Below are 13,227 nucleotides of genomic sequence, written 5' to 3' on the forward strand. Positions count from 1 at the left end.
GAGACTATAGCATCCACACCACTATTTTTCCTTGTTTGCTCCTCCTCTAGAAGCAAACTAACCAGCTGAATAAAAGTGAGTGGATGCTCGGTAATCCTCATGGTGAGGTTCAATGCAGTATGAAAAGACAAGTACGAAGGAGGTAAGGAATTCAAGGTGATGGATATCAACTGTGCATCCGAATAGTACTTATCTACATTCATGAGCTGCTCCCTCAAGTCCTGAATCTTATTCAAGTGATCCTGCATAGAATCACCCTCATTCATCTTCAAAGTCTCCAACTCTTTCTTCAAGAAAGAGATCCGAGTCTCATTCTTTCCTGCAAACATATGCTCCAAAGTCAACCATGCATCTCGTGAAGAAGATGCTGAGCGAATGTGAGGGATGATGGACCGTTGAACTGCCAGAGCAATCAGCGCCGACAAGGCCTGTGCATCACGTGTATCCCAAGCTTTTTGAGCTGCAATTCTTGGAGGAAGTGGCTGAGGTGGAGCGGGCTGAGGTCCCCGTTGTCCACGTGCTCCTTGAGGAGGAGGAGGAAAGGGAGCTACAACTCCCGGTCGAGTTTCCTCTCCACTGACATAATCCCATAAATTCTTGGCCACTAATACATTCTTCATCATGAATGACCATAGCAAGTAATTGTTTCCATCCAATCTGTCTTCCTTGGATACATACGTAAATACATCACCTCCCTGATTTGCCATGATGACAAATTTCCAAAGACAAATGAGCAATGTCAAAGCAGTAAGGACTGGAAATCTGCAAATTTCCAGAAATTGCAGCAAGCACACTTCTGCAATTAATGTGCAAGGGCGTACTCTGTCAAAAACTGTCTGTAATGCACGCTTCCCAAGGTGCAAACAGTGCTTAGCAACACTGTAATATCAAAATCCCCAAAATTTTTGCCAAAATTTCTGTCACAAATACCCCAGAATGTGCATCCAATGTGTCTCTGTCACAGACACAAGCACGTGTCCTAATGCAGAAGACTGACCCTGCTGCTGCTCTGTTACAGACACAGGCACGTGTCCCAATGCAGAAAATTGATCCTGCTTCTGCACGAACTCCTGTGTTTGAATTAAAAAATGCAAAATGTTACCTTTGCAGAATGATTGCAGCTGACTGACGACGTGCACTGATCCCGAGGCAACGTCTGCGCACAGGAATAGGTTGGTGAACCTGGTGGCGGGCTACTGCACGTTCAGGAGGTGGCGCTTGCAGGAGCAGCGTCAGCACGCGCAGGTGCAAAGCGCGCGCAGGTATAGGTGGCGCGTGCAGGGACTGGCGGCGTGCGCAGGGACTGGCGGGGCCTGTGGAGGCGGCAGCTGCAACTGGCGACTGGCGCGCTGGGCAGAGGAGGCGACGTCTGCTGGTTGGCGCGCTGGGCAGAGGAGTCGGCTGGAGCTGCGCGCTGGCGGACTGACAGGCGCAGGCAGGACTGGGCAGGAACAGGCGGCGCCTTCAGCTGACCAGTGGCGCTGGGGACTGGAGCTGGGCGCTGCAGACTTGACGACTGGAGCTGGCGACCTGGGCTGAACTGGCGGCTGGGGCAGAACCGGCGGGAGCTGCAGAACTGGCGTGGGCTGCAGACTGCAGACAGGTGGTGAGCTCAGAGCTGAGCTCTGATACCAAATGTGAGATGGAAGGATCGAGGTGCAGCTGAGAGTTCAGTAGACAGTGTGAGAGTGAGAGAGAGACAGAGTGTAGCACGACACCGAAGAGAATAGACTGAAAGAGTGTAGCCAGAAAGTACAAAGTACAACCCTTAAACCTTAGGGTTGTAGGGGGTGTTCACACCCGACACACACTAAGTGCCCATAAGTGTGTAACATAAGCACATAAGCACATACGACAATAAGACTATAAGTCTGGGGGAAAAAAACCTCTCCTATCGAGAGTAAAAAGTGCCCCAGTGTCCTACTGATCACCGACACTCCCATATGAGCGTAGGCGTAAGTGAGGCGTGAGTCAAATACCCAACAGATACAAACGCATGTTGAACAAAGAGAACTAGTGAGCGAGGCCATGCTTGAAACCAGAAGGTTAGGAGACAATGCCAAGAATAGGCTTTGGATTTACAAATATCGTAGAAGGCCACAAAAGAAGCCCAAGCCGTATAGATGAAGGTATAGATGGAGGGCCAACACAACACCGCCATGGATATCTAAAGCATTGCTATGTGCTCAAGGATATTATGCTGGTAACCAATGGATTTGGGTACCGAAACCCCCGGCTAAACCACCTTTGTCAGCTGAAGGCCAGATTGTATCAAAAGCGAAGAAGGGTAGGAGGAAATCTAAACGAAAATCCAAGTCTTCACTCAACAAGGTTGGAATGACTGAGCTCCTCACGATTGAAATCAAGAAACCAAACATGACTATTCGAAAGGTAGATCCTTAGCCTAGCGTGCTTAACAAGTAGATATTAGATGCAATCGTTGAGGGTGCACAAAAGCCACTAGTGCCCAAGGAGCCTTTGATTTCCCAAGAGGATAACGAGTATCATAGGTGCAACATTGCTCATGGTAAGGTTGATTGCTCAACAAAGCAAATGGCAGAATCATCTAATAGCCACAAGCAAATCTCCCAGCCAGTGCCAAGTCTACCTAGGAGTCCCAAATCTCCTACATCCTCTTCCCCTAAACGGACACAGGAAGCACAACATCAGTCGTCAAGTGCAACTACTTAATCCCAATCTCTATCTCCATCTAAGCTTTCAAATTTCCGAGAGGTGGAACATGACACTACCCTTAGCTCTTAGCCTAAGGATAGGCATGTGCAATCCATCGTGACTAGCTCAATTGATACTCGATCTGCACAAGTGAATGCGCAAAGGGCAACAAAAGACACGGCCACTTTTGATCTGCTTAAGGACTTAACACTGCAATTTACCAATAGTGGCCAGTCCGCTAAACTAGCCGTTACTATTTCCAATTAGGAATCACAGCACACTCGGCCTTTGGCCGTAACAACGCCCCTTGCGGAACGTGTCCTTAAAAATTCACCTATGGAAGAGGTGTCGCAACTAACATCCTTGACATCTCCAGCACTTTTGAAGCACCTAAAGCCTAGGCTTGAGGAGAAATCTCTCGAAGATTTGGCTAAGGAGATGGCACATTTGACCAACGAATCAGAGATGAAGTGCCTAATGAAGCTTGATCACAAGCTGACAGCCATTACATGTGCGTACGTCCATGTCGACATTGGAAGGCCAACACCAGAGCACACAAAGCTCATAGCCAAACCCCTGACTTGGGATGAGCAACAATATGTAGCTGTTGCTGAAGAAGTCATAAAGGATATCCCAAAGGCCACAGCTAGAGAATTGCGCTTGATACCCTCACTCTATACTGCTCAATGTGAGACAAATAAGGAAAAGCTCGAAGCAATCAAACGGAAAGGGAAAGGACAAGGCAACTTTGTACAAAAATGGTACTTCAATCAGAGTCTGGCAGCTAAAATTCGCCACTGACTGATGACACTTGCTAAGCAAAGGAAAGCCCTTTGGACATCAATACATGATCCCACATACATTTCCCCAACCTCATTACGAGTGTTGGCAGTGGTCCATGAGGTCCATCTTTCTACCACTGTTCAAAAACATCCCTTCTACGATAAACTGCTTCTAGAAGAAGATCTACACGTGGCTAGCAGGCTAGGAGTAGGGAGCATGGTACTTGATGTTAGCGCATATGTCTTCTGCCTCACTCAAGACCCTGCAATCCTAGATCTCTATGCTTCCCATCAATATAACCTTGACTTCTTCAACTAGTTTCGTCCAAGCCTATATGGTAAGAACTCTAAACCGTCTCTTGGCTCTACACTAGAGTCATCCAAACCGCCAGAGCAAGAGAAAAACAACTCTAAGCACAACACTCGCTTTGATAAGAAGCAATGGAGGCATATTCCAATGGGTAAGGGCAAGAGTCTAGAAAAAACGCCCCCCGACCAAGAGCAACTGCCAATGCAATCGGATGAGGGGCTAAACGAAAGAGAATTAGTCAAAGAACTAGACTCTCCACAAAGAGAGGCAATTGTATCCTCTCAACCTAGCGCGGTTGTTCAGTTGGCCACGGCTATGTCCCATGAGGACACACCAAAAAAAGAGAATGTTGAGGCCCAACCAAGCACATCAACGATTGACCTACTTCAGGGTCCTAAGTCTTTAAAGGATAAACCTCAATTGCCCAAGAAAAAGAGGAAAAAGCAACGAAAACAACGGCAGTTGCAAGTAGCGGTAGACGCCAAGAAGATCGAGACCAAGAGCACTAAAGAGCTGAGGAATAAAACATCAAGCCCATCCACCAATGAACCCATTGCTATCTCTCCTAACACTGGTGAAACCTAATACGCATCCATATGTTCTGATAAGTCAAAGCAACCATTACCATCAATGGTTGCTTGCAACACTCAATCCACCGACAACAGAACTTGCATTGACCAATCAAGATTGGATACAACAATGTCACAACAGGGTGACAAATCTATACCAGTCACATCCAAGGAGAACCACAACGCAAGAGCAACAAAGTCTCGAGAGAAACATGAAAACCCCGAGGACATAAGCAATCCTAGCGTTGATCAATCTTGCTCATCTAGGCCTGAGCCCCCAGCTATGCTAAAGCCTAGGGAAGCCCCCACAACCTTGCATGAGATAGCAACCGAGCAAGCCTTCATAGAACATAGAAGTGTTGCAGAGTGCTTAGCTGAGTTGGATGCTAAACTCAAAATATTCGCATGTGTCTACGTCCTTGCAGACTGCTATATCTTCTATCCTGGAAAGAGTAAGAATATCCTAACGAGCACTATGATAAGCTCCTATATGAATGCATGCAACTCATCTCTGACGAGGAAGCCGACGAACTACGCTTAACTGTGACATTCAACGATGTGCTTTGCCAACCAAATCTTAGAGATAGAGCAACTAAAGCGACAATCAGAGGGTCAAAGTCAATTTGAAAAATGTTGGTTTGAAAACCGTGCTACAATGGCCGAACTTGGAGCCCAGATTATGACAGAGTTTCAGAGGAGCGATTGGCCAAATGGTGGTCTCAAAGAGACCCAACCTATGTGGCGCCAACTTCCTTTGGAGTACTGACTACCATTCGGGGCATGGACTTAGCCGGAACTAGCCAAGAGAACTCCTGGTTGATAAGATTCTCACTGAGGAGGAGCTACATGTTGCGAGTAGGCTCAAACAAGGTACCATGATACTAGATGTTGCAAAATATCTGTTGTTATTGAGTAGGCTGCCACGAGTACTGGATACGTGTGCCACACCCCAGTACAATCCAGAGTTCTACAATTGGTTTTTATCCTGACGAAGTGACATGGATTTATAAATGTGTACATAAATAAACAATGAGTTTTGTGACTATGTATAGATAATAACAACACACAAGCAATGACAATCAAGTGCAGGACGAAAATTTTGGGCTTGAAAGGCTAAGTGCCTTAGGTCCTCTCACCACGCATCTAGAAGTCGTGTGACCGTCCCCGTCTCCACGTGGAGGGTATGCATCCCTCATTGCTGCCAATGGAAGCCCTCACCAACACCTCAAGGATGTGGACTAGGAGTTGTTCCCTCCTACGAGCTTTCCCCCTCCCTGGTCTATTCCTCTGGGGACGAGCCCTGCTCCGTTCAATCACACCCAGTCCTCACAACTTGGTATGAGCGAAGATCTGCTACTGGCTGAAATCCGTTCCACACTTGAGGCCGGAAGGGTATCATCACAGGGGCCATCCCCTCTACAACAAATATTACATGCCTCGCCTCACCTCTCCTCGTCATATGCGTATGTTAACACGCTATTTAATCCCTCTCAGGTGAGTAGCTCTGTCCTGCCTCAGGCTCTAACCCTTGGTTCACATTTTGTAGGTTCCTCAACAATCACTAGTCATGGAGCACCCCATGCCGCTGGCCTGCAAGGAAGCTCTCCTCCGCAGAAGGGAGGACACGACACAAGCTTTACCGCTGGAACGCTACGTGCCCACCATGAAGAGGTATTTGCTGAGACGAGGCCCAATGCGGAAACGCCCAGGACACAGGCCGAACGCAAGAACTCCTTCCCAAACCAAGAAGAGGAGGGTTCAAAGGAATGCCCAGAGGGTAGCGACCCATGACGTGCCGACCTTCCATAGATGCTCCAGAACCAGATGCTCAAAAGAGGAAAAAGAAGCAAAAATCAAGAATGAAATTGCTGAGCTGTTCCAGAGCATTCTTGATACGGCACCATTTGGATCCCGGTTGACGCCTCCACTGCCCTTAGCCCAAATCAAGATGTGCAACTCTTCCCGACTGCTTAGACTCTGGCCCCTTACATGATGGATCGGGACGAGGGTTCGCATGCAGTACCTTAGTTGTCTGGTCACCCAACTCACTCCATCTCATATAAATAGAATAGTCCCTATTTTGTATAAGATGCTTACCAAGTGCTATCTTACCATGACTCTTAGTCTTTAGGTGGTTAAAAAGGGCAAGTTCCCCAACTGTACAAACTTTCCGTACCTACTTCCAATACATTTCACGTCTTTAACAAAAAAATAATCAAGCGCAGGTGATATGCATCAAAGTCAACATCATAGGATTTAAATAAGTGATGTCTTTTTACGTTACACCTGTTCATTATAGTTGAAGCATATGGCTTGCATGTACTCTCACGAGTTGTCAAGTGGATACAGGCCGGCATAGGTCTCAATACGAAAGCGTTCAAATGTCCTAGTTACCACAAGCCCACCAACCCCACAAAGAGCCATTACAGAAAAAGCAACAGAAATACCAAGAACAAAGAGCCATGACGGAAGCCTCACTGCTGGAAAAGAAAATCATCCTTGCAGAATGCCTGCATTGCATTTGAGCATGGTTCAAAGCATAGTCATTGGCTACTCTCTCTTTCTTGGCCAAACTCTACATTTGGCTCACTGCAGTTGCTACCTCAATTGTACCGATATCTCACATGTTACAAAGATGTTTGCCAAATCCCTAGTATATCTCTCCATCTCAACAACGGTTCCTCTAGCATCAAGGCTAGTAACACAATCATCATTGTAATATCCATTTTCACAGCCTTTGGATCTTGGCATTTCCAAATCCAAAGGAAAAGTTGATAGCCTCAACGTATTGCAATGGTTGTTTTCATATTATAATAAATATATATATATATATATATATATATATATATATATATATATATATTAAAAAGCACCCACGATCACAACACAACACCTTAGGGTTCTCAAATTAGGTACATCCAATGACCTTGGTCGACTAGCTCTGTCCCTAGTCCCCTAGCCCCTTCCACATCCCCCACAATTGTTCAGGGTACATCAAGGGTAGGACATACCTAGGAAGCTTGTCTTGCCTATGGTTAGACCTGTCACCCTGAACTATTTCCACAATTCTTTTTCGTACTCCATCTCAGTAGTACCATTGCAATCAATAGTGGTAAGCAAAGGCACGAAGAACCATGGAAAGTACACCGTACTCTTCGAACAATACAAGTAGCTACCAGCTACCAAAAGCTAAGGTGTCAATGAGCTCAATTATGCTACATCGTGTTGTCAAAATCGCAAATGATGTCTCAAGAAGCCTTCGTGTGTACTTCTCCTCAACATCGACAACTTTTTCCACCATATTAAACCCTTGCTTCCTCCACACATTGCTACGAGGAACCAGACCAGCAGTCTTCTAACTACGCAATATCTAAGTATGCATGGGCACTCACATACTATTTAAACCACAATCTATATACATTTTGGGTCCTCAAGTGCATGACATTACTCTCAGCTTGCTTAGAGTTCGACCTATCTCCCAAACTAATCAAACTACGTCTTGTGCACACAATAAGAAGACTAGCACCAACCCCTAGGGAGAGACTATATGAGAGGTTTTCAATTGCAGGCATTGACAACTCCAACGAAAGTACCAATAGCTCTTCATCACCACTCAACTCTGAACTCTTGTCCTTCCTCATCATGCAAACCACCAAACAATCGTCATATGCAGAATCCCCACAAACCAACACATGTGCCAGCTCAACAACGAACAATCCTATCCCCAACTCCAACAACCCGATCACTAGCCCTCCAGGCCAATAACATGCCCCCAACGACCTTCATCCACACCACCACCAAAACTCCTCCAAGGCAACAACAGATGTCCCTTCCCCCACGTCTTCGGTGAATGCCAACACTTGCTACCTACGACGGTGAGTGCCATGGGACTGGTATTCGTCTAAGAGAAGGGTAATATTAACCCTCAAACAAACAAGGTGGAAAATCCGAAAAATCTAAAGCAGAAGACAAGGCTAAGGCGAAAGTGAAATGGAAGACGAAGGCGCACCAAAGAAGAATCTGGAAACACAAGAAGTGCAAAATAGTCCTAAATCAATGAGAAAGGCGCACAAGAAAAAGCACAAGTCAATACTTTTGTAAAAGAGCACAAGGCGCACCATGATTTATTTTAAGAGCGCCGGACTCTCACCTGTGCAAATTGTAAAGGTAGATGGGCGGTGGGAAGGAAGCTAGCAAGATAGGAGGACAATGGAAAAAAGGGTCTAGGCGATTTATCGCTCATACTCAGACTTGGAGTTGAAGAAGCCCTCAAAGACTCGGTTTGCAGTCATATGGCTTCTCCTCGAGATTCTCTATAATGTTCACAATAAGCTACAAAAAACGGTCGTGTCACATGAGTTCAAGGAATGGCTTGAAGGGAAGTCCACATCAAGCCAAGTGGAAGCAAAGGTCGTTTAAAGGCTTTGCTTAAAGGAGAAATTTTGGATGGATGTGACAAATATTATCATTGTTGTTACTCCCATCTAAAAGGTGCTTTGCATAACGGACATGGAGGGGGCTACTATTGACCTCCTATATCATCTTATAGCGAATGCGATGGAGGAGATGCAATCATCGACCATATAGGATGGGGAGGCCTCTTCTTTATGGTATTGTTTTTTTTTTTCTCTTTTTTAAAAATTATTCATGCTTCTTTTAGTTTTAGAATCTATAATTCATATTGTCGCACACTCTTTCTTTTCAAATTTCACCTCTAAATCTCTATCATCTTACACCTACTGTAGTGATATCTTGGATACCACTCCTCCTCTCCATGGATACCAATGTCCTTGCCGATCGTGATGCCTTTTTTCCAAAGGCTTTGGCAGAAGAGCACCATGGTGCCTTCCTCCAGGAGCTCATTAATTATAGTGATCAAAGAGGCACCGCTTCCGCATCTACCATTTGTTGGAAGCGAGAATCATTGGAGAAGCCCCTTTTTGGTGGGAGTCATTTGGCTACCAATTGCCTCACCTCCAAAGAGTAGCCTCACGCATTCTTGCATAGGTTTAAAAATCTCTTCTCTTTTTCTTCACATGGTTTAGGATTGTTCGTCGAGTGCATGTGAGAGGAATTGGTCCACATATTCCCTTGTGCACACCAAGATTCGTAATAAGCTTAGCACACGACAATTGGAGCGACTAATTTATTGTCGCTCCAATTTACGCATGCTATGCAATATGCATGAGATGCCTATGGCAAGATAGATATTATATATCCAATTTTTATGCTTTTTAGTTTATAATTTTATTCATAGATTATAAAATATATTTAAAAAAGTTTCATTTGTTTCATCTAAGTTTTTCATTCTTTAAATGTATAGATAAATGTGGATTCACTTGAGCTTTCTGCTAGTACACTTAAAAGTGTGACTCGCGAGAGAGACTTAGAGGAGGAGTAAATCTTTAGGGAGCTTTACTTGGAGCTCAAAGAGATAGACTGGTGGGTCTCTCGCACTCGTGCACGGCGTGCCCATGTTGTTATTCGCTCTCGCACCGGTAGCGATAGAGCTTTCACTTCGACATCCACATCGGCTGCCCCTGATGCTTGTGGAGCCCTTAGATGCTACACGAGGCGTGGGAGTGGCTCGAGAAGTACTTCTAGTTTGGCCCGGGAGGACATACCTATCACTGCCTCTCACCTAGTGCGTAGAGAGCTTGAGTATGATGATGAGGGCAATGTCATTAGTGAGGGTGATTTTGTTGAGAAGGCTGATGGCTCCTCAAGTAGCGACGAGGATGCTTCCACCTTCGATGTCAAGAGTGATATGAGCACCTAGAGTAATCATGTATCTTGATTCGGATTGAGCCATGGATGATGGCTTTTATCTCAATCCATTTTTGTATAAGATTGCACATTTGGCTCATAATAAAGTTGTTGATTTCATTATTCATGCTACATAGTACACTCTCAAGTCTTGTTTCAACTCTCTTTTGCACTTTTGACTTGAATCTCTAAGTTTATGCTTTAACATTTAAATCCAAACATTAAGCATAGACTTAAAATTATATGTATTTTTTCTTTCATTGGACGTAACATCGGACGTAGGTCCAAGATTTATTAGTCTGATTAGTACCATACTAGCATCATATTGTACTAATCAAACGCCATCGGACGTGACAACCCTGAACTAACCACATACAATAAATGATGAGTCAGTGGCCATGTGAGAAACATGATGACTACTAACATACTAAGTGTATATATGTGGACCCATCTAGCTAGGCGGTCCACCATCAATGTTTGCATGTGTTGAGATTGCCATCTCAACACTATGTAGATCTTGAGTCATGAGGCTTTCCCCATAAGTGCATAGCAAAGTCTCACATGTTGCACGAGAGGATTCTCCTAATAAATGCCCCATTCCCTTAAATTGATGTGGCTTCTCCAACTATGCCTCTATCTGCTAACTTTTTCTATACACTTGATCTAGCATCCACTTTTGTCTTGACCACCTCTTACAAAGAGGGAAAATCCTCCACCGTAAGGTATTTATGCAAGTCCTCATCCTCTAAAATCTTTAAGTTTGCCATGTGCATCCACTTTGGCTTTTGTAGAAGGGGGCTCCAACTGCCATTGCAAGTGGTAGGGACCCTTTAAGTAGAGATTGGAAGAGTTTGTGCTCTCTGGGATGACTAGAGAAGACGGTGAAGCTACTACCTATAGGGTTAACAAATTGGGGAGAGATGCTGCCAGCTCCTAAGTACCACCTTATCTGTTGTTCCATCATCTGTCTTTAGCTCCTTTTTCTAGCTTCTTGCGATTTGCCTCTTCTCTCTCTCTTTCTCTATTACATTCCTTTAAGGGTGAGTCATGCCTCCTCACTTGTTCTAAAAGGAGTCATGCTTATACCTTTGCAATGTTTCATGAGATTATGAAGTCCTAGGATAGGTAGTTCTGAAATGATCCATCATCCCACAAGAGAAATACTGCACCAGCTGGATAAGATCTCCTCTATACATTAAAGGAATCTTGATGTCCTGTAGAAGCGAGTCCAACAACATGTTGGAGGCAATGATCCTTACTTATGATAGCGAGGGGATCTTTTAGAAACCGTGTTAACAAGGACTGTATTCTTTTGAATGGCATATCCAAAAGTACTCATCTCAGACAAAAATGAAAATACTCTTCCAGGCTGTGACGACAATCCCATCTTCCAATAAGTAGTCCTTGTCCGGGACCCAATTGTCAAAAAATGCCATAGATGTCTGGAGGTCAAGTGGGGTGGTGAGGACATTGCGATAGATAGGAGCTGACTGCTAGTATCATTTATTGGTAAGATGCAGCCATCCATTGATGCATAGAATGCATCCATAGCAAAGATCCTTTCTAGGATTTGGAAGGTCCAGGGAACATAAGAGAATATAGAGACAACATCTCTTGTAGCTTAAAGCTCTACCTAGCATCAAGAAAGAGCTGATGAGCCACCACCAAGCCCTCCCATGAGATGAAGGTCTCTCTAACTCCTAAAACAAACTCTTCCAAAAATCCAAACCACAACTTAAGTACTGGGAAAAGACAAACATACTCACTTGCAATGATACACACAATATAAGTCAGAAACTATTGGCTTGCATAAAGAGTGAATTGATACAAGGCTATGGCAAAGAAAGCTGAACAATGTATGGAAGGGCTCATTCAAGTATACATCAACAAAGCTCCAAAGCCAAAGCTACAGACAGAGTCTAGGCATGAGAAACAGAATAAGAGAGAAGGTCAAGACCAGAGGATGATTCCAATCACCGACAATGATTTTGTATCACAACGGGCTTGTCATTATGTAGCCACCTGAGCTCCATAAAGTCCTCTTCGTTGCTTTCATCCCGAAACTCCTTGCTTTGATGTTTCTGTGGCTGCAATTTGAATTAGGCTGCTTTGTTGAAAGTTTAGCTTGCTTTGTACGAGCCTTAATAAGAGGATAAAGGATAGACAAGAGAAAAGCATCCTGATCTGCAAAACACCATCATTGGCTGCAAGAGGAAATCATCCCGAGATGCAAAAGCTGCTTCACCACTTTTAATGCCAAACTCATTGCTCCAAGTACTAGTGTGGGCTGTCCATGACTGCATATCCTCCAAAAACTACAAAAAACGCCTTTTTTTAGCATTGAAATTGTCCTTGAGCCCCATACTTGGCCCTGCACATGAGTAAGTCCTGTCTGCATGCAGAAAACATGCCCGTGACCCTGCAAAATCAATCCCTGAGGGCAGAGCCCATGTAGAACATGTGAATGCTTCACAAAGTTTCCCGATAGTGACCTGTTACTCCAAATGATAAAAAACCAAATGCACAAATCCATCTTTTTCTCCTCTTCGTGGCTTGTCCTTGCCATATTTTCTTTGGCTCATTTTCAGTTTGCTAAGCAAGACTCCACCATGGCAATCATCCACACTCTCCATGGACAATGGGAAAGACTTCACAGTGACTCTAAGCAGATGAGGCAAGAGGCTTTTCTTAACACATGAGATTCTGGCACCTTCTTTCATCTGGAATCCCGTATAGTATACCACTATAGACCACCAGTCTGGTCATTCACACAGCCCTTGTATTAGACTTTCTTGTTGTCAGCAGTTATGTGGGAGACTATTTGGTTGCTTTTGTTTTATTATTGATGCCCTATCCAGGGCTTCTACTGTACTTTACCTTGATCCCCTTTTCTAACTGAGAAGTTATTGATAGAAATGTGTACAATCTCATAACAGCTCTACATTTATTTGCTATGGCAGCAAGTTTACCTGGGTTGGGAATGATGGTTCTCACCACACCCTTGCTCCTTTATTGTGTAAAAAACCATGGCTCAGCTCATCCTTCATTATATACAGTGGTACAACTACTAAATTCTTTCGGCATGAGATCCTTGCTCTGCTTATACTCAGCCTAAATGGATTATTGA

General features: G+C 44.4%; 1 protein-coding gene across 1 annotated transcript in view; it reads right to left on the reverse strand.

The window, feature by feature from the left end:
• Positions 1-13,227, reverse strand: part of SPPL2 (SIGNAL PEPTIDE PEPTIDASE-LIKE 2) — a 136,154-nt gene that overhangs the window by 46,734 nt on the left and 76,193 nt on the right. The gene's annotated exons all lie outside the window — the stretch shown is intronic.

This window comes from Lygodium microphyllum, chromosome 28, assembly GCF_053477565.2.
Source record: "Lygodium microphyllum isolate KBCC chromosome 28, Lygodium_microphyllum_v1.1.10, whole genome shotgun sequence".
Taxonomy (NCBI): domain Eukaryota; kingdom Viridiplantae; phylum Streptophyta; class Polypodiopsida; order Schizaeales; family Lygodiaceae; genus Lygodium; species Lygodium microphyllum.